Source organism: Lynx canadensis, chromosome A2 (genome assembly GCF_007474595.2).
Source record: "Lynx canadensis isolate LIC74 chromosome A2, mLynCan4.pri.v2, whole genome shotgun sequence".
Classification (NCBI taxonomy): domain Eukaryota; kingdom Metazoa; phylum Chordata; class Mammalia; order Carnivora; family Felidae; genus Lynx; species Lynx canadensis.
The window spans coordinates 155,020,574-155,038,815 of record NC_044304.2 but is presented as its reverse complement, the minus strand read 5'-3'; the positions used below and the strand labels follow the sequence as shown (position 1 = coordinate 155,038,815).

Sequence of the window (18,242 nt, the reverse complement as noted above, 5' to 3'; positions counted from 1 at the left end):
AGGGGCAGAGACAGAGGGAGAGAGAGAATCCAAAGCAGGCTCTGCACTGTCAGCACAGAGCCCAGTGTGGGGCTTGAATTCATAAACTGTGAAATCATCACCTGAGCCTAAACCAAGAGTCAGCTGCTTACTCTACTGAGCCACCCAAGCACCCTGCTGTCAACTTTTTAAATTGTATATATTATTGCTATACTGATTATGTAAATTATATATTCTTTATATTGGAAAAAAATAAAGAACATTTATGTAATCAATGCCCAGAATATTTTTGATCTAGGGAAAATTTTTGAATTTAACTTATTTTTTTTTTTAAGTTTATTCATTTTGAGAGAGACAGCTCAAATGTGGGAGGGGCAGACAGGGGGGGAACAGAGGATCAGAAGCAGGCTCTGTGCTGACAGCAGAGAGCCTGATGTGGGGCTTGAACTCATGAACCATGAGATCATGACCTCAACCAAAGCCAAGAGTTGGATGCTTAACCAACTGAGCCACCCAGGCACCCTTGACTTTAACTTTTTAAAAACTTTTTTAATTTTTTTAATTTAATTTTTTTTTAATTTACACCCAAATTAGTTAGCATATAGTGCAACAATGATTTCAGGAGTAGATTCCCTAGTGCCCCTTACCCATTTAGCCCATCCCCCCTCCCATCCCCCCTCTAGTAACCCTCTGATGTTCTCCATGTTTATGAGTCTCTTATGTTTTGTCCCCTTCCCTGTTTTTATATTCTTTTTGTTGCCCTTCCCCTATGTTCATCTGTTTTGTCTCTTAAAGCCCTCATATGAGTGAAGTCATATGATTTTTGTCTTTCTCTGACTAATTTCACTTAGCATGATCCCCTCCAGTTCCATCCACGTAGTTGCAAATGATAAGATTTCATTCTTTTTGATTGCTGAGTAATACTCCATTGTGTGTGTGTGTGTGTGTGTGTGTGTGTGTGTATACACACTTTGGCTATTATATACATATATATAGTATAAAGTGTATATGTATATATATATACACACACACACACACACACACACTTTGGCTCTCTCTCTCTCTCTCTATATATATATATCTCCATACTTTGGCTATTGTTGATAGTGCTTCTATAAACATGGGGGTGCATGTGTCCCTTCGAAACAGCTTACCTGTATCCCTTGGATAAATACCTAGTAGTGCAATTGCTGGGTCGTAGGGTAGTTCTATTTTTAGTTTTTTGAGGAACCTCCATACTGTTTCCAGAGTGGCTGCACCAGCTTGCATTCCCACTTGACTTTAACTTTTAATAATAACTAGATAAATAGTAGAAAAAGCAAAAACATTACCTTTCCTTTCAATATTTTGAATTATTAGAGAAATTGACACGTGTCCTCTTCTATCAGGTAGTAAGAGAAAGTTGTTGGATGGTTTTCAGTCTGGCATAATCATAAATGTGGCATCTCAATCTGTTCATTCATCTGTTTATTGTTTTCTGTGTTATTGTGCGTATGTATGATAGGAAATACCTGAATACAGGTATTTTACTAACTCCCTTAGTCAAAAGAGGGATTTAAGTCTGAGTTTGGTACAAAACTACCTGAATATATGTGCCAACTGTTTACTAAAGTTAGAGAACTCCAGTTGCTTGGCACCTCCAGACCTTGGAGGAAGTTACGATGGCACCTGTCATCCTTGCGCCCTGGTATTTCTTTTGGATAGAACTTTGACAGCCTTTTAGATTCTCTACGGGCTTACTGTCCTAATTAGGTTTTATAAGGCTTTTTGAGTTGATTCTGGCAATTTAGATTTTTATATAAATGTCTATTTCAACCAAATTTTCAATTTATTGAGATTGTGTATAATACTGCCCTCAGTGTCTTTAATCTTTATCTCCATGTGTTTTACCTTTCTGATTCTTAATGTATTTTATTTTCTTTTTGAGATTTTCAGGTTATTGATCAATATTATTAATTTCTTCAACGAATTAATCCTTAGTTTATTTAACTTAATGCACTTAATTTTTGTTTGCTCTTTTTTTAATTCCTGTTACTATATTTATTTTTTCTCAGGGTTTTTTGTTGTGATTATTGTTCTATCTTACATCAGTTTATTTTCAGATTGATTTTTTTTCCCCTAATAAGTACATTTGAGGCTATTGATTTTCTCTTTTAAATATTGCTTTGGCTCCCTCCCGTAAGTGTTGATATGCAGTGTGTAATTATCAATCAGTTCTGAATATTGTACTTTCAGTTGTGGATTTTTCTTTAAGTCAGGAGGTATTTGGAAGTTGAATGTTTTTTCTTGGTTGTTTTATATTATTTTTTATTTATTTTTAATGTTTATATTAGAGAGAGAGAGAGAGAGAGAGCGTGCGTGCCCGCGAGTGGGCATGGGCAGAGAGAGAGGGAGACAGAATCTGAAGTAGGCTTCAGGCTCTGAGCTGTCAGCACAGAGCCCAATGCAGGACTCGAACTCATGAGCCATGAGATCATGACCTAAGCCAAAGTCTCACGCTCAACTGACAGAGCCACTCAGGCGCCCCTGGAAGTTGAGTTTTTAAAAAACTTCCCAGTGCCTGGATTCATAGGTTTGTTTGACTGACTGATTGATTTTTATTTTTTAGCTATAATTCAGTCTTTTTTTTTTCAAGTAGGCTCCACACCCAACACAGGCCTTGAATTCATGACTCTGGGATCAAGAGTCAGATGCTCTATTGACTGAACCAGCCAGGTGCCCCTGCTGTAATTTTATTCTTAATTTACAGTTTGGCTATCTTATGGTTAGAGAAGAAGGCTATAAGTATCTACATATTGACATTCCTGAGATTTCCTGTATGTTCTAATACATAATCAGTTTTCTAAATACTGATCCTTAGCTTTCTCCCCTCCCCCATTCTAAGGTTATTTTAAGTGAGATATAATTCACATGCCATAAAAATTGTCCTTCTAAAGTATACAAGTCAGTAGATTTTAGTATACTCACAAGGTTGTGTAACCATCACCAGTATCTAAGTCCAGAACATTTTTGCTACTCCAGAAAAAGCCCCTATTCCCATTAGCTGTCAGTTCCAGTTCTCTCTCTTTTTCAGTCCCCTGGCATCCACCATTCTTTCTGTGTCTATAGATTTGCCTGTTCTGGGTATTTCCTATAAAAGGAATCATACAATATGTGCCCTTTAATGTCTGTCTTCATTTACTTAACATAATACTTTGAAAGTTCATTTATGTTGTCGCATGTGTCAGTCCTCCATTCCTTTTTTTTTTGTAAATTGAGGTGAAATACACATAACATAAGCCACTTTAAAGTGAAAAATTCAGTAGCATTTAGTATATTCACCATGTTGTACAACCACCACTGATGTCTAGTTCAAAATACATTCATCACTCTAAAATAAAACCATGTACCAACTAAGCAATTTTTCTCCATTCTTCTCTCTCCCAACCTCCGAAGGTCACCAGTTTGCTTTCTGTTACCATGGATGTATCTATTCTTAATATTTTATACAAATGGAATCATAAAATATATGACCTTTTGTGTCTGGTTTCTTTCACTTAGCATAATGTTTTCCAGGATTATCTACATTGTACTTTCCTTTTTATGGGTGAATAACGTTCCATTGTCCTATACCACAATTTGTTTATCCATTCATCCATTGATGGATGTTTGGGGATTACTTACAACTTTTGGCTATTGTGAATAGTGCTGCTATGAATATTGGTGTACTTGTATTTGGGTACCTGTTTTCACTTATTTTAGGTGTATACCTAGGAGTGGAATTGCTGGGTCACACGGTAATTCTGTGTTGTTTTTTTGTTGTTGTTTTGAGGAACCAGCAAACTTGGTACAGCAGCTGCATCATTTTACATTCCCATCAGCAGTGCATGAGGGTTCCAGTTTCTTCATATTCTCACCAACACTTGTTGTTTTATGTGTGTGTGCTTTTAAATAATAACCATTCTAGTAGATGTGAGATGAAAACACATTGTGATTTTGGTTTGCATTTCCCTGTTGATTCATGATTTTGACCATCTTTTTATGTATTTGTTGGCTTTTTTTGTATATCTTTGAAGAAATATCTGTTAGTTTCCCCATTTTTTAATTGAGTAGTCTTTGTTTTTGAGTTCTTTCTATCTTCTGGATACCAGACCTTTATCAGATACAAGATGTGCAAATATCTTCTTCCCTTCTGTAGATTGTCTTTTTACTTTCTGGATAATGTCCTCTACGCAAATATTTTTTATTTTGTTGAAATCCAGTTTTTTTCTTTTGTGCTTTGGTGTCATAAGTAAGAATCCATTGTCAAATCCAAGGTCATTAAGATTTACCCCTGTTTTATTCTAAGAATTTATAGTTTTAGCTCTCATGTTTAGGTCATTTATCCGTTTTGAGTTAATTTTCATCTATCATGTGAGGTAGGCATCGGCATTTATAGTATAAATTTGCTACGAGGCACTGCTTTTGCTGTATCCCATCAGGTTTATTAATATGTTATGTTTTCATTTTCATTTCTCTGAAAGTATTTTCTTTTTTTTAAGAGTTTTTTTTAATGTTTTTTTATTTATTTTTGAGAGAGAGAGAGAGAGAGAGAGAGACAGACAGACAGACAGACAGACAGACAGAGTCCGAGCAGGGGAAAGGCAGAGAGAGAGGGAGACACAGAATCCGAAGCAGTCTCCAGGCTCTGAGCTGACAGCACAGAGCCCGACGTGGGGCTTGAACTCACAAACTGTGAGATCATGACCTGAGCTGAAGTCGATGCTTAACCGACTGAGCCACCCAGGCTCCCCATCTGAAAGTATTTTCTAATATGCCTTGTGATTTCTTTGACTTTACATCTATATTCAAAAGGGATATGGGTATGTAGTTAATTTTTTTTTTTTTAGTATGGTCTTTCATGATGGTATAAGGGTAATGCTGGCCTCAAAAAGTGAGTTGGAAAAGGTTTCCTCCTATTTTTGAAGAACATTGTATAGAATTAGTCTCATTTTTTATTTTTTAAAACATTTTGTAGGGTTTGTCACTGAAATCATTTGGATCTAGAAATTTCTTTTTAGGAAGGTTTATAAAATATTTTTTTAGTTTCCTTCATGGTTTGAGGAACATTAAGATGATCTCTTCCACCTTGTGGGAGATATTGTGTGCGTGTGTGTGTGTGTGTGTATGGTTTTTGAGGAATTGGTTGACTTCTTCTAAGATTCGGAATTTATGTACATCTTGAATTTTTCCTAGTATTCTCTTATTATCAATGTCTAAATATCTTTGAGGGTCTATAGTTTATTTTTCTTTCATTACTAATGCCGGTAATTTATATCTTCTCCTTTTTCTTTTTCATTCTCATTAGAGATCTATAAATTTATGTTTTCAAATAACTAGCTTTGGTTTGTTAAAAAACAAAAACCAATTGAGTAAATTTTAAAGATTTTATTAGCCAGGGAATCTGGGTAGCTTGGTTGAGTGTTCGACTCTTGATTTCAGCTCAGGTGAGGATCCTAGGGTTTTGGTATCAAGCCCTGTGTCAGATTCCACACTGAGCCTGGAGCCTGCTTAAGATTCCCTCCTCCCGCCTTCCCTCCATCCCCCACCCCCAACTCCTTCTCCCCTGCTTATGCTTGCTTACTTTCTCTAAGTAAATAAATAAATAAATATTTTATTAGCCTTATTCAACAATTCATGAATTGGGCAGCGTTGCATCTAGCAGATAGAAAGGAGCTACAAAGAGCTATGCACAATGGAAGACTTTTATAGGCGGAAGGAGGTAGGACAAAGAAGCTATTCTAGCAAAGAGCTAATATTTTCCAGGCAAGGTCACTTTCTTTGTGGGAGACAGCAGGGGTCTACAAATTACTAACTGGGTATTCCAGGCTGACTGGGTAAGGTTACATTCCTGGGAAAGACCAAAACTACAGTTATGTCAGATATTAAGTCTTGGTTTGGGGATGTGGGCTTAGCACAAGGGACTCCATTTTTAGCCTGTTGTCTTATTTAACAGTGTAATTTGTTAAAAGTATTTCCTTCCCTGTTTACAATTTAACTGATTTCTCCTCTGTATCTGTCTTCCTTTTGTTTGGGTTTATTTTGCTTTTTCTCTAGTTCCTTGAGGTGAATTTGGGACCATTTTTATTTTCTAATAAATGATATAATTTTAATGGCATAAAGTCACCTTTAAGTCATACTTTAGCTGCAATTTACAAATTCAATATGTTGCATTTTCATTTTTACTTTTTATAATTACTGGATTTTTCATCAAAATATTGTTAATGATTTTTGCGTCTGTGCTTTTGAAGGCTGTTGCTTTGTGGTTTTGAGACCTTCTCTTTGACCCAGGCATTGTTAAGAAGTGTGTTGTTTTATTTCCAAGTGTTTGGAGATTTTCTGATTATCTTTATGTTTCTAGTTTAATTCTGTTATGGTTAGAGATATAGTTTGTATTTTTTAAAACTTTGAAGGTTTGTTTTATGATTTAGAATAATATCATGTATCTTGGTAAATATTCTGTGTGCATTTAACAAAAATTTGTATTCTGCTATTGTTAAGTCGAGTGTTATGTTTTTAAGATAATTTGATCCAGTGGGCTGAAGAAGTTGTTTATTTTTTTCTATATCCTTACTGATCTTTCTGCTAGTTCTGTTGCTGAAAGAGGAGTGTTGAAGTCAAGTACAATTGTGAATTTGTCTGTTTTCCTTTCATGTTCTAAGTTTTTATTTAATGTTTAAAAAAATTTTTTTAATGTTTATTTATTTTTGAGAGAGAGAGAGCGAGCATGTGTGGAGGAGGGGCAGAGAGAGAGGGAGACAAAGCACCTGAGCACCTGAAGCAGGCTCCAGGCTTTGAGCTGTCAGCACAGAGCCCGATGCGGGACTTGAACTCACAAACTGTGAGATCATGACCTGAGCTGAAGTCGGATGCTTAACTGACTGAGCCACCCAGCACCCCTATGTTTTTTAAAGCTTTGTTAGTGGGAATACTTGTCTCTTAGTGAATTGACCCTTTTATCACTATGTGGTGTCACTTTTTCTCCTTTTTTTTTCCTTGTAGTCTATTTTATCTGATATTAACATAGTAAAGCTTTCTTTTTTTTAACTTAACTTTTTTTTATTTTTTAAAATTTACATCCAAATTAGTTAGTATATAGTGAAGCAATGATGTCAGTAGATTCCTTAATGCCCCTTACCCATTTAGCCCATCCCCCCTCCCACAACCCCTCCAGCAATCCTGTTTGTTCTCCATATTTATGAGTCTCTTTTGTTTTTCCCCCTCCCTGTTTTTATATTATTTTTGTTTCCCTTCCCTTAAGTTCATCTCTTTTGTCTCTTAAAGTCCTCATATGAGTGAAGTCATATGATTTTTGTCTTTCTCTGACTAATTTTACTTAGCATAATACCCTCCAGTTCCATCCATGTGGTTGTAAATGGCAAGATTTCATTCTTTTTGATTGCTGAGTAATACTCCATTGTATATATATACACCACATCTTCTTTATCCATTCATCCATCGATGGACATTTGGGCTCTTTCCATACTTTGGCTATTGTTGATAGTGCTGCTATAAACATGGGGGTGCATGTGTCCCTTTGAAACAGCACACCTGTATCCCTTGGATAAATGCCTAGTAGTGCAATTTCTGGGTCGTGGGGTAGTTCTATTTTTAGTTTTTTGAGGAACCTCCATACTGTTTTCCAGAGTGGCTGTACCAGCTTGCATTCCCACCAACAATGCAAAAGAGATCCTCTTTCTCCGCATCTTTGCCAACATCTGTTGTTGCCTGAGTCGTTAGCCATTCTGACAGGTGTAAGGTGGTATGTTATTGTGGTTTTGATTTGTATTTCCCTGATGATGAGTGATGTTGAGCATTTTTTCATGTGTTGGTTGGCCATCTGGATGTCTTCTTTGGAGAAGTGTCCATTCATGTCTTTTGCCATTTCTTCACTGGATTATTTGTTTTCTGGGTGTTGAGTTTGATAAGTTCTTTGTAGATTTTGGATACTAACCCTTTATCTGATATGTCATTTCCAAATATCTTCTCCCATTCTGTTGGTTGCCTTTTAGTTTTGCTGATTGTTTCCTTCGCTGTGCAGAAGCTTTTTATTTTGATGAGGTCCTAATAGTTCATTTTTGCTTTTACTTCCCTTGCCTCCGGAGACGTGTTGAGTAAGAAATTGCTGCGGGCAAGATCAAAGAGGTTTTTGCCTGCTTTGTCCTCAAGGATTTTGATGGCTTTCTGTCTTACATTGAGGTCTTTCATCCACTTTGAGTTTATTTTTGTGTATGGTGTAAGAAAGTGGTCCAGGTTCATTCTTCTGCATGTCGCTGTCCAGTTTTCCCAGCACCACTTGCTGAAGAGACTGTCTTTATTCCATTGGATATTCTTTCCTGCTTTGTCAAAGATTAGTTGGCCACATGTTTGTGGGTCCATTTCTGGGTTCTCTATTCTATTCCCTTGATCTGAGTGTCTGTTCTGCCAGTACCATACTGTCTTGATGATTACAGCTTTGTAGTATAGCTTGAAGTCCAGGGTTGTGATGCCTCCTGCTTTGGTTTTCTTTTTCAAGATTGCTTTGGCTATTCGGGGCCTTTTCTGGTTGCATACAAATTTTAGGATTATTTGTTCTAGCTGTGTGAAGAATGCTGGTGTTACTTTGATAGGGATCGCATTGAATATGGAGATTGCTTTGGGTAGTGTCAACATTTTAACAATATTTGTTCTTCCTATCCAGGAGCATGGAATCTTTTTCCATTTCTTTATGTCTTCAATTTCTTTCATCAGCTTTCTATAGTTTTCAGTGTATAGATTTTTCACCTCGTTGGTTAGATTTATTCCTAGGTATTTTATGGTTTTTGGTGCAATTGTAAATGGGGTTGATTCCTTGATTTCTCTTTCTGTCGCTTCATTGGTGGTGTATAGGAATGCAAACGATTTCTGTGCATTGATTTTATATCCTGCAACTTTGCAAGTAGAATTCATGAATAAGTTCTAGCAGTTTTTTGGTGGAATCTTTTGGGTTTTCCATATAGAGTATCATGTCATCTGTGAAGAGTGAAAGTTTGACCGCCTCCTGGCCGATTTGGATGCCTTTTATTTCTTTGTGTTGTCTGATTGCAGAGGCTAAGACTTCCAATACTATGTTGAATAACAGTGGCGAGAGTGGACATCCCAAGCTTTCTTTTGATAATAGTTTGTATGATATATATATTTCCCCATCCTTTTATCCTCCCCAAGTTGTTTGTAGACATCATATAGTTGGATATTTTGTAATCTCTTCTGACAATCATTATCTCTTAATTTGTATCTGTAGACCCATTTACATTTAATGTAATTATTGATATGTTTGGATCTAGGTTTACCAGTTTAGTAATTTGTTTTATGTTAGTTTTCTCTGTTTTTAATTATTCTCTTTCTCCTCTTCTGCTTTCTTTTGGATTCTGTGTATATTTTTTAGTATTCTATTTTAAATTTCCTTAGTGTGGTAATCCTGTGTTTATATAGTTTTTCTTTAGTGATTACTCTGGAGATTATAATATACATACTAAAGTTTTCAGTGTCTGCTTAGAATAAATTTTGTATCCCCTTAGATGGATTATGGAAATGTTACCACTATATAGCTGTTTTTATCCTTCTGCCCCCCTTTTGTTACTGTCAACTTGCATGTTACCTTTGTTTTCATACAAAGCCCCATTAGGCAGTGTTATCAATTTTCCTTTCAACTATTAAACATATTTAAAGAATGTAAGACGGGGTGCCTGGGTGACTCACTCGGTTAAGTGTCTGACTCTTGGTTTCGGTTCAGGTCATGATCTCACGGTTTTGTGGGTTCAAGCCCCACATCAGGCTCTGTGCTGACAGCACAAAGCCTGCTTGGGAGTCTCTCTCTCTCTCTTTCTCTCTCTCTCAAAATAAGTAAATAAACTTAAAAAAAAAACCAGAATGTAAGACTAGAGGATTTGTGTATTTATATTTATATATATATATATATATATATATAGTAAATCCACATATATATGTGTGTGTGTTTATATATATATATGTACATATATATATATATATATATATTTATGTTTATTTATGAGAGAGAGCATGAGTTGGGGAGTGGCAGAGAGAGGGGGAGACAGAATCTGAAGCAGGCTCCAGCCTCTGAGCTGTCAGCGCAGAGTCCGACATGGGGCTCGAACCCATGAACTGTGAGATCATGACCTGAGCTGAAGTCAGACGCTTAACTGACTGAGCCACACAGGTGTCCCCATGTATTATATTTACCTAGACATTTGCCATTTCTGGTAGCAATTCTTATAGAGCAGGTCTGTTGACAACAAATACTCTTAGTTTTCATTTATCTGAAAATATCTTTGTTTTACTTAATCCTCAAAGATATTTTTACCAGATATAGAATTCTAGGTTGTCAGTTCTTTTCTTTCAGCCCTTGAAGATGTTATGCTACTTACTTCTGATGAGAAATCTGTAGTCATCTGAAATGTTGTTTTCTGTTGTTGTTTTTTAAAAATTTTTTGTTGATGTTTTATTTTATTTTTGAGAAAGACATAGAGACAGAGCATGAGCTGGGGAGGGGCAAAGTGAGAGGGAGACACAGAATCTGAAGCAGGCTCCAGGCTCTGAGCTGTCAGCACAGAGCACGACACAGGGCTTGAACTCACAAACCACAAGATTGTGACCTGAGCTGAAGTCAGAGGCTTAACCGACTGAGCCATCCAGGCGCCCCATGAAATGTTTTCTTATAGTTTATGGGTAATTTTTATTTGTCTGCTTGCAAGGTAATTTGTCTTGGTTTTCAACATTTAATGAAGTATATGTTTATTTCTGTGTATTTATCCATTTTGGGATTTACTATCATTTCAGAATCTTACACGTTTTGTCAAATTTGGGAAGATTTCAACCATTATTTCTTCAATTTTTTTTGTTTTTGTTTTTGCTTCACTTTCCTCTCCATTTGGAGTTCAGTGACACATCTGTTAGATCTTACTGTTATCTCACAGAACTTTGAAGTTCTGTTTTTTTAATTTTCAATTCTTTTTTTCCCCTCTGCTGTTAAGATTGGATAATTTCTGTTGATCTATCTTCATGTTCACTGACTCTTCTATTTTCATTCTTGTGTGGAATCCAACCATGAGTTTTCAAATTTTCTGTTATTTAAATGTTCAGTTGTAAAGTTTCTGTTGATTCTTCTGTCTTCACTGTGTGGAGGCTCTCTAGTCTTATTTCTTTTAAGATTTTATTTTTAAGTAATCTCTATACCCAGTGTGGGGCTCAGACTTACAACCTTGAGATCAAGAGTCTTTGCTGTACCAACTGAGCAGCTAGTGCCCCAAGAATATTTTTTGATCACTTGTTGAAGCATATTTATTACAGTTGTTAGATGACTGACATCTGGGTCATCTTGGGGTTAGTATCATTTGGTTGTCTTTTCCATGCAGGTTGGGGACTTTCCTGGTTCTTTGTGCAGAGTAATTTTGAATTGTTTCCTGATGTTTTTAATATTGTGTTAAGAGAATTAATCTAAGACATGAGACTTACAGGTTCATACTGAGGCATAGAAATGCTCTTTGCAGTTATCTCTCCTTTTTTTGTTTTGGCTGTGTTCAGGAAAGCAGAAACTTAGAGCAGGCAAGTTGAAAAATAGGCCAAAGTCTTTACTCTAGTTATCCAAGTCAGAAGGATGAGCTCACCAGAGACTCAGAAGTAAAGAGAGCTGCCTGTAAGGACTTACAGTGTTAAGATTATCTGGAACCTTAGAGCTGTGTATTCTCTTCAGGTAGGCCTTTTCAGTATTAAGAAAAGTTAAAGACTCTCAAAAATAAACTAAAATTAGTAACATTAATGAGACAGTATAGAATTGCTTTTTTCCTTAAGGGTTTAGCATACAATTTTGAAATGTAGTTTTGAATGGTATTTTTGAAACCTGTTTCTATTTTAAATTTTCTTAAAAGTTAATATAAAGATTTATATTCTCATGTTGTAGCTCACAGAAAAGGGCATATTGTTTTTTTAGTAGTATATGTGCTACTGAAGTGAGCACAGAGCATGTTATTTTTTGAATATCACAATAGATACCTTAGGTATGTAGAGGAAAGAATTATTAATTTAATTTTTTAATCAAAGAAAGTTATCTTAAAAGTTTATATTGAATCACTATATTGTACACTTGAAACTAATATTACACTGTCTAACTGGAATTTAAATAACTGGAACTAACTAACTGGAATTTAAATAAAAACTTACAAGAAGAAAGTCTACAGTATGCAGAGATGGCTGGGAGGGTGGAAGAGTAAGAGGGCCCTAAGCTCACCTTGTGCCATGGATACAACTAGATAACACATCAACATCAATAACCCAGAAAGTGACCTGAGGAGGAGTAGAACAATCTCCTCAACTATAAGTAGAGAACAGGCCACATTGGAGAGGGTAGGAAGGGTGGAGATGCAGTGGGGAGCTAAATGAACTTGGACCACCCACAGGGCCGGGGAGCTGACAGCTAAGGGAATGGAGAGTAGCAGAATATCAGTGAGCCTGCAGAGGGAGGACGAATGCCCATAATATTTGGTGCTGAATACCAGGGGCTGAATTAATGAGTTCTTAAAACCAGCAGGACTTAAAGCCTGAAATGTTAATATCAGTAGGCTTGGCTCTCCGGGAGCCTAGAGGGTGATTGGAAGCTGAGTCCCTGCTCTTAAAGAGATAGCAAGACAAAGAGCCCACAGACTTATAGCATAGAAGCAGCAGTTCGAAAAACACCTAGGACGTACTGGGAGGGAAAGTACGCTACTCATCTTGGAGTGTGTCCCCAAGGGGCAAAGATCACTGAGGGACCTCTCTAGGGAGAGAGGAGCTGGCGGGCGCCATCTCCTTCCCCTCACCCCCAGCATAAACACACAGCCACCTGTGGGAACCAGCATTGCTCCCACATTCACTACCTAACATGCTTACACCAGGCTCCACCCCATGCTTTCAGTGGATCTGCCCTTTTCAGTCTTGCTTATGTCAGCCCCCTTACCTCATTCCTGGCACTGCGGGTCCCTTCCCCCAGACCTTGCCAACACCATGTCTTCCAGCCCATATGTCTTGTGGGGCCTCGGTCTCGGCAGGTGGTGGTGGTGGGCCATGCAGAAGCCCCGGGTGCACCTTGTTAAAATTGTGCCCCTACCTGCTTGGCATGCTTTGCATATCTGCCCTGGCCAGCCCCTGGTCCTGGTGGAGGTGGCAGCCACAGCAGGTCTCATTCCACACACACCAGTGCACACCTTGTTAACACTACTCACCACCTCAGCTGGGGCTCAGACACTGCTCGCAGCAGGCAAAGAGAACATCTGCTGACAACTGAAGAAAAAAGTGGCCAGCATAAAAGGGCCTGGGCAACACACATAGGACACCCCCTGAAGTGCCAGTTTCTGGTGAACGCGTGACATTGTACTGCAGGGCACTAGAGGCTCTCTCCTTCATAAGGCCATTACTTTCAAGAGCAGGAGACACAGCTGATTTTCTAACACACAGAGACAGACACAGAGAGTTAGATGAAGTGAGGAGACCGTAGACTGTATCCCAGATGAAAGAATAGGGCAAAATCAAAACAAAAGAGCTAATAAACAAAACAGATATAAGTAATATGCCTAATAAAGAATTTGAAGTAATGATCATAAAGGTACTAGACTTGAGAAAAGAGTGGAGGACATCAGTAAGAACCTTAACAGAGATCAAAAAAGAACTAGGCAGAGATGAAGAACACAATGAAATAAAAAATACACCAGATGGAATAAATAACAAGCTAGAGGAAACAGGAGCAAATTAGCGACCAAAAAACAGAGTAATGGAAAGTAATCAAGCTGAGCAGGCTGAGAGAAAAAAATATGCAAAATGCAGATAGACTTAAGGAACTGAGCGACTCCATCAAGTGTAATAACATCCACATTATAGGGATCTCAGAAGAAGAATAAGGAGAGAGAGAAAAGGGTCAGAAAATTTACTTGAAGAAATAATGCTGAAAACTTCTCTAATATGGGGACAAAAATGGATATCCAGATCCAGGGGGGCACAAAGGTTCCCCCAACAAAGTCATTCCAGGGATGTCCACACCAAGATGCATAGTAATTAAAATGACAAAAAACAGTGATAAAGAGAATTTTAAAAGCAGCAGGAGAAAAGACAGTTACATGTAAGAGAAACACCATAAGGGTATCCCTGGACTTTTCAGCAGAAACTCTGCAGGCCACAGGGGAGTGGCCTGATATATTCAAAGTGTTGAAAGGAAAAAAAATCTGAAGCCAAGAACACTGTACCCAGTAAGGCTTTCATTCAGAATAGGAGGAGAGAGAGTGTTTCTCAGACAACAAAAGCTAAAGTAGTCATGACGACTAAACCAGCCCTATAAGAAACAATAAAGGGGACTCTTTGAGTAGAAAGGAAAGACTATGAGTAAGAGTAAGAACACTAAGAATGCAAAAGCAGTAAAAATAAGTATATGTGTAAAAATAAAAAATCAGTCAAGGGATTCACAAAGTAAAAGGATGTAAAATAAGACACCATCTACCTAAAAGGTGTGTGTGTGGTGGTGGGGGGCGAGGATGAAGAGTAAAGAATGGATTCAAAGTTAGGCAAACGTCAATTTAATATAGACTGCTATATGCAGAAGGTGTTATATATAAACCGAATGGTGATCACAAATCAAAAACTAGTAATATATATGCAAAAAGTAAAGAGAAAGGAATCTAAAGTTATCACTAAAGAAAGCCAGCAAACCGTGAAAGAGGGCAAGAGAAGAACAACAAAAACAACCACAAAACAAGTATAAAAATGGCAATAAGTACATATCTATCAATAATTACTTTGAATGTAAATGGACTAAAAGCTCCCACCAAAAGTCATAGGGTGATAGAATGAATAAAAAACAAGATCCTTCTATATGCTGCCTGCAAGAGACTCATTTCAGACCTAAAGACACATACAGATTGAAGGGATGGAGAAACATTTATCGTGCAAATGGATGTCAGATGAAAACCAGGGTGGCAATATTTGTATTAGACAAAATAGACATTAAAACCAAGACTGTAACAAGAGACAAAGAAGGGGTACTGCATAATAATAAAGGGGATAATCCAACAAAAAGATAACAATTGTAAATGTTTACGTACCCAACATGAGAGCGTCCAAATACAAAGAGCAGCTAGTAACAAACATGAAGGAAGTAATTGATAGTAATACAATAATAATAGAGGACGTTAACATCCTGCGTACATCAATGGGCAGATCATCCAAACAGAAAATCAGCCAGAAAACAAGCTTTGAATGACACACTGGACCAGATGGGTTTAACAAACATACTCAGAACATTCTATCCTTAAACAGAGGTATACTTGATCTTTTTGGGTGCACACAGAATATTCTCAGAATAGATCACATTTTGGCCACAAAACAAGTCCCAACAAATTCGAAAAGATTGAAGTTATACCACGCATCTTTTCTGACCACAACGCTATGAAACTAGAAATCAACCAGAAAGAAAAAATTCTGTTACAATGCAAAAGAAATTAGGTGTCTTTTAGAATGAGTGAAAAACATGTTGCTTTTCAACTTCCAAATTTATATCTCCAACATAGACCTCTTAATTTAATTCCAGATAAAGATATGTAGCTCCTATTTCAGCTCTCTACTCTGTTTGTTTAAAGGCCTCTCAGGATGTTTAAAATAGAAATTTTTTATTTCTTTATGCTGTGTCTCTCAGTCCCACCTCCAGTATTTCTTCTGCAGTCTTTTGGATTTGGGGCTCTTTCGTCTTCAATTGACTTAGGTTAAAAACTGTAGAGTCCAAGATGACTCCCCTCTATCATACCCTGCATTCATTTCATCAGCAAACCTATTGACTCTGTAGTATATCCAGGCTATGATGAATCTTACCACCTTTGCCTGTGTCAGTGTGGTAAAAGGCAGCATCTTATTTCATTTGGCAGTCATTTCCCACTTGGTTCTTGGCATCAACTCTTGTTCCCACTATGGTTCATTTTCGGTATAGCAGCTATTAAAAAAATCTGAGTGAACATGTTACTTTAAAAAAAAAATCATTATTGGGGCACCTGAGTGGCTCAGTCGGTTGAGCGTCCGACTTCGGCTCAGGTCATGATCTCACGATTCGTGGGTTCAAGCCCCGTGTCAGGCTCTGTGCTGACAGCTCGGAGCCTGGAGCCTGCTTCGGATTCTGTGTCTCCCTCTCTTTCTGCACTACCCCCGCTCACACTCAGTCTCTCTCAAAAATTAACATTAAAAAAATTTTTTTTTAAATCATTATTAAGATAGAGTCCACATACCATACAAACTACCCATTTAAAGTGTGCAATTCATTGGCTTTTCCTAGGTTCAGAGTTGTGCAACAATCATCACCAAAATCAATTTTAGAATATCTTCATCACTCCAAAAAAGAAACCCCACACCCTGTAGCCATCAGCCCTCAGTCTCTTTATTCACTTAATTCTCCTCAGTCCCAGGCAACCAGTAATTTCTGTCTCTATAGATTTCACTAATTTGGACATTTCCTGTAAGTGGAATCATGCAATATGTGGTCCTTTGTGACAGTCTTCCTTCACGAAGTATGATTTCAAAGTTTATTCATGTTTTAGCATATATCAGTATTTTATTTCTTTTTATTGCCAAGTAACATTCCATTGAATATGGATATACCACATTTTATTTATTCATTAGCTGATGAATGGTTGGGATTGTTTCCCCTTCTTGGTTATTGTGCGTAATGCATCTATGAAGACTTATGTACAAGTTTTTGGATGTTCTGTTGTATGTTGTTGTGCTGTTCTTCTAACACATTGTATTAATTATCTATGGTGTAACAAACCACCCCAAAGCTTAGTGCTTAAAACAACCATTGCGAGTCTGTGAACAGGCTATTCTGGACTGAGCTTGCCTTGGCTAGGCTTTCTTATTTTTCTGTAACCAAACTGGTGGTTCTAGGTAGGCTATCTGGTCTTGGATGGCCTTGAATGACACAACTTGGTTCTAGGAGGCTAGCCCAAACATGTGTTTTAGCAAGGCACAAGTATATTAGCGGTCAAGTTCGGTTGTGCAGGAAAGCAAGAAGAAGCTTGTGTTTGCATTTTAAGCTTCTTTTTGGGTCATATTTGCTAATATCCTGTTGCCTAAAGCAAGTCACTAGGAGAAGCCTAGGATTAGAATGGAAAGGGACTACAAATTAGAAAACAGAAGGTATGCCTACAGGGAAGCCATTAATTGGGGTCATGAATGCAGCCAGCCTGTTACCACCTCCTTTCTTCTTGTATCTTAATACCTTGTATTTGTTTTCCATCTGGTTTTCTTTTTATATACCTGCATGGTGAGTTTGCTCCTTCACTCCCTCAGGTCTGTGTTCATGTATCATCTTATCAGTGAGCCCTTCAACTCTGACTACTTTACAGAATTAATAGCCACCCCCCTCCTTCCTGCTTTACAGCTAGATTTTTCTTTATAACTTTGTTTTAAGAGCTTATTTATCATTTTCTTGAGAGAGTACACGCGTGTGCGCCCAAGTCGGGGAGGGGCGGAGAGAGTGAGACAGAGGATCCAAAGTGGGCTCCACACCAATAGCAGCCAGCCTGACACGGGGCTCAGACTCACAGACTGTGAGATCATGACCCAAGCTGAAGTTGGATGCTCAACCAACTGAGCCACCCAAGTGCCCCTTCTTTATAACTTTTTATCTCCGTCTGACATATGTATTTTGTTTTATGCTTGACTTCCCTCAGCTTCTGTGAGGTCAAGGATTTTGGTTAAATGCACTGTCAATGCCTAGAACCCCGGCACAGGACTCTCATTAAATAGTTGTTAAATGAAGGAACGAATCTACATTGATCCATTTTTTCTTAAATTCTAATTATCTCAAAGTTCTCACCTGTGTTACATTGTGGACTGTGTAAAGTGTCAGCTGCTCTTGGTTAGAATATGTGATGATTTTTTTTCTTCAGTAATAGTACCCCCCACCCCACCCCTACTCTCTGGGGGATACATTCCAAGACACCCAGTGCATGCCTGGAACTGTAGGTAGTACTGAACCCTAGATATACTGTTTTTTTCCTGTGCATATATACCCGTGATAAAGTTTAGTTTATAGGTACAGGAAGAGATATAACAATATAATAATAAAAATAGTTCAATTATAACAACATACTGTAATAAAAATTTTGTAAATGTGTTTTTTCCTCCCCCCCCCCAGAATATCTTATTGTACTGTACTTATCCTTGTGATGATGGGAGATGATAAAATACCTACTTGTGAGATG

The 18,242-nt window shown here is 37.6% G+C and overlaps 1 protein-coding gene across 3 annotated transcripts in view; it reads left to right on the top strand.

Moving 5' to 3' along the window:
* The window catches only part of BRAF (B-Raf proto-oncogene, serine/threonine kinase), a 166,564-nt gene that overhangs the window by 45,550 nt on the left and 102,772 nt on the right, over positions 1–18,242 (top strand). The window lies entirely within an intron of this gene.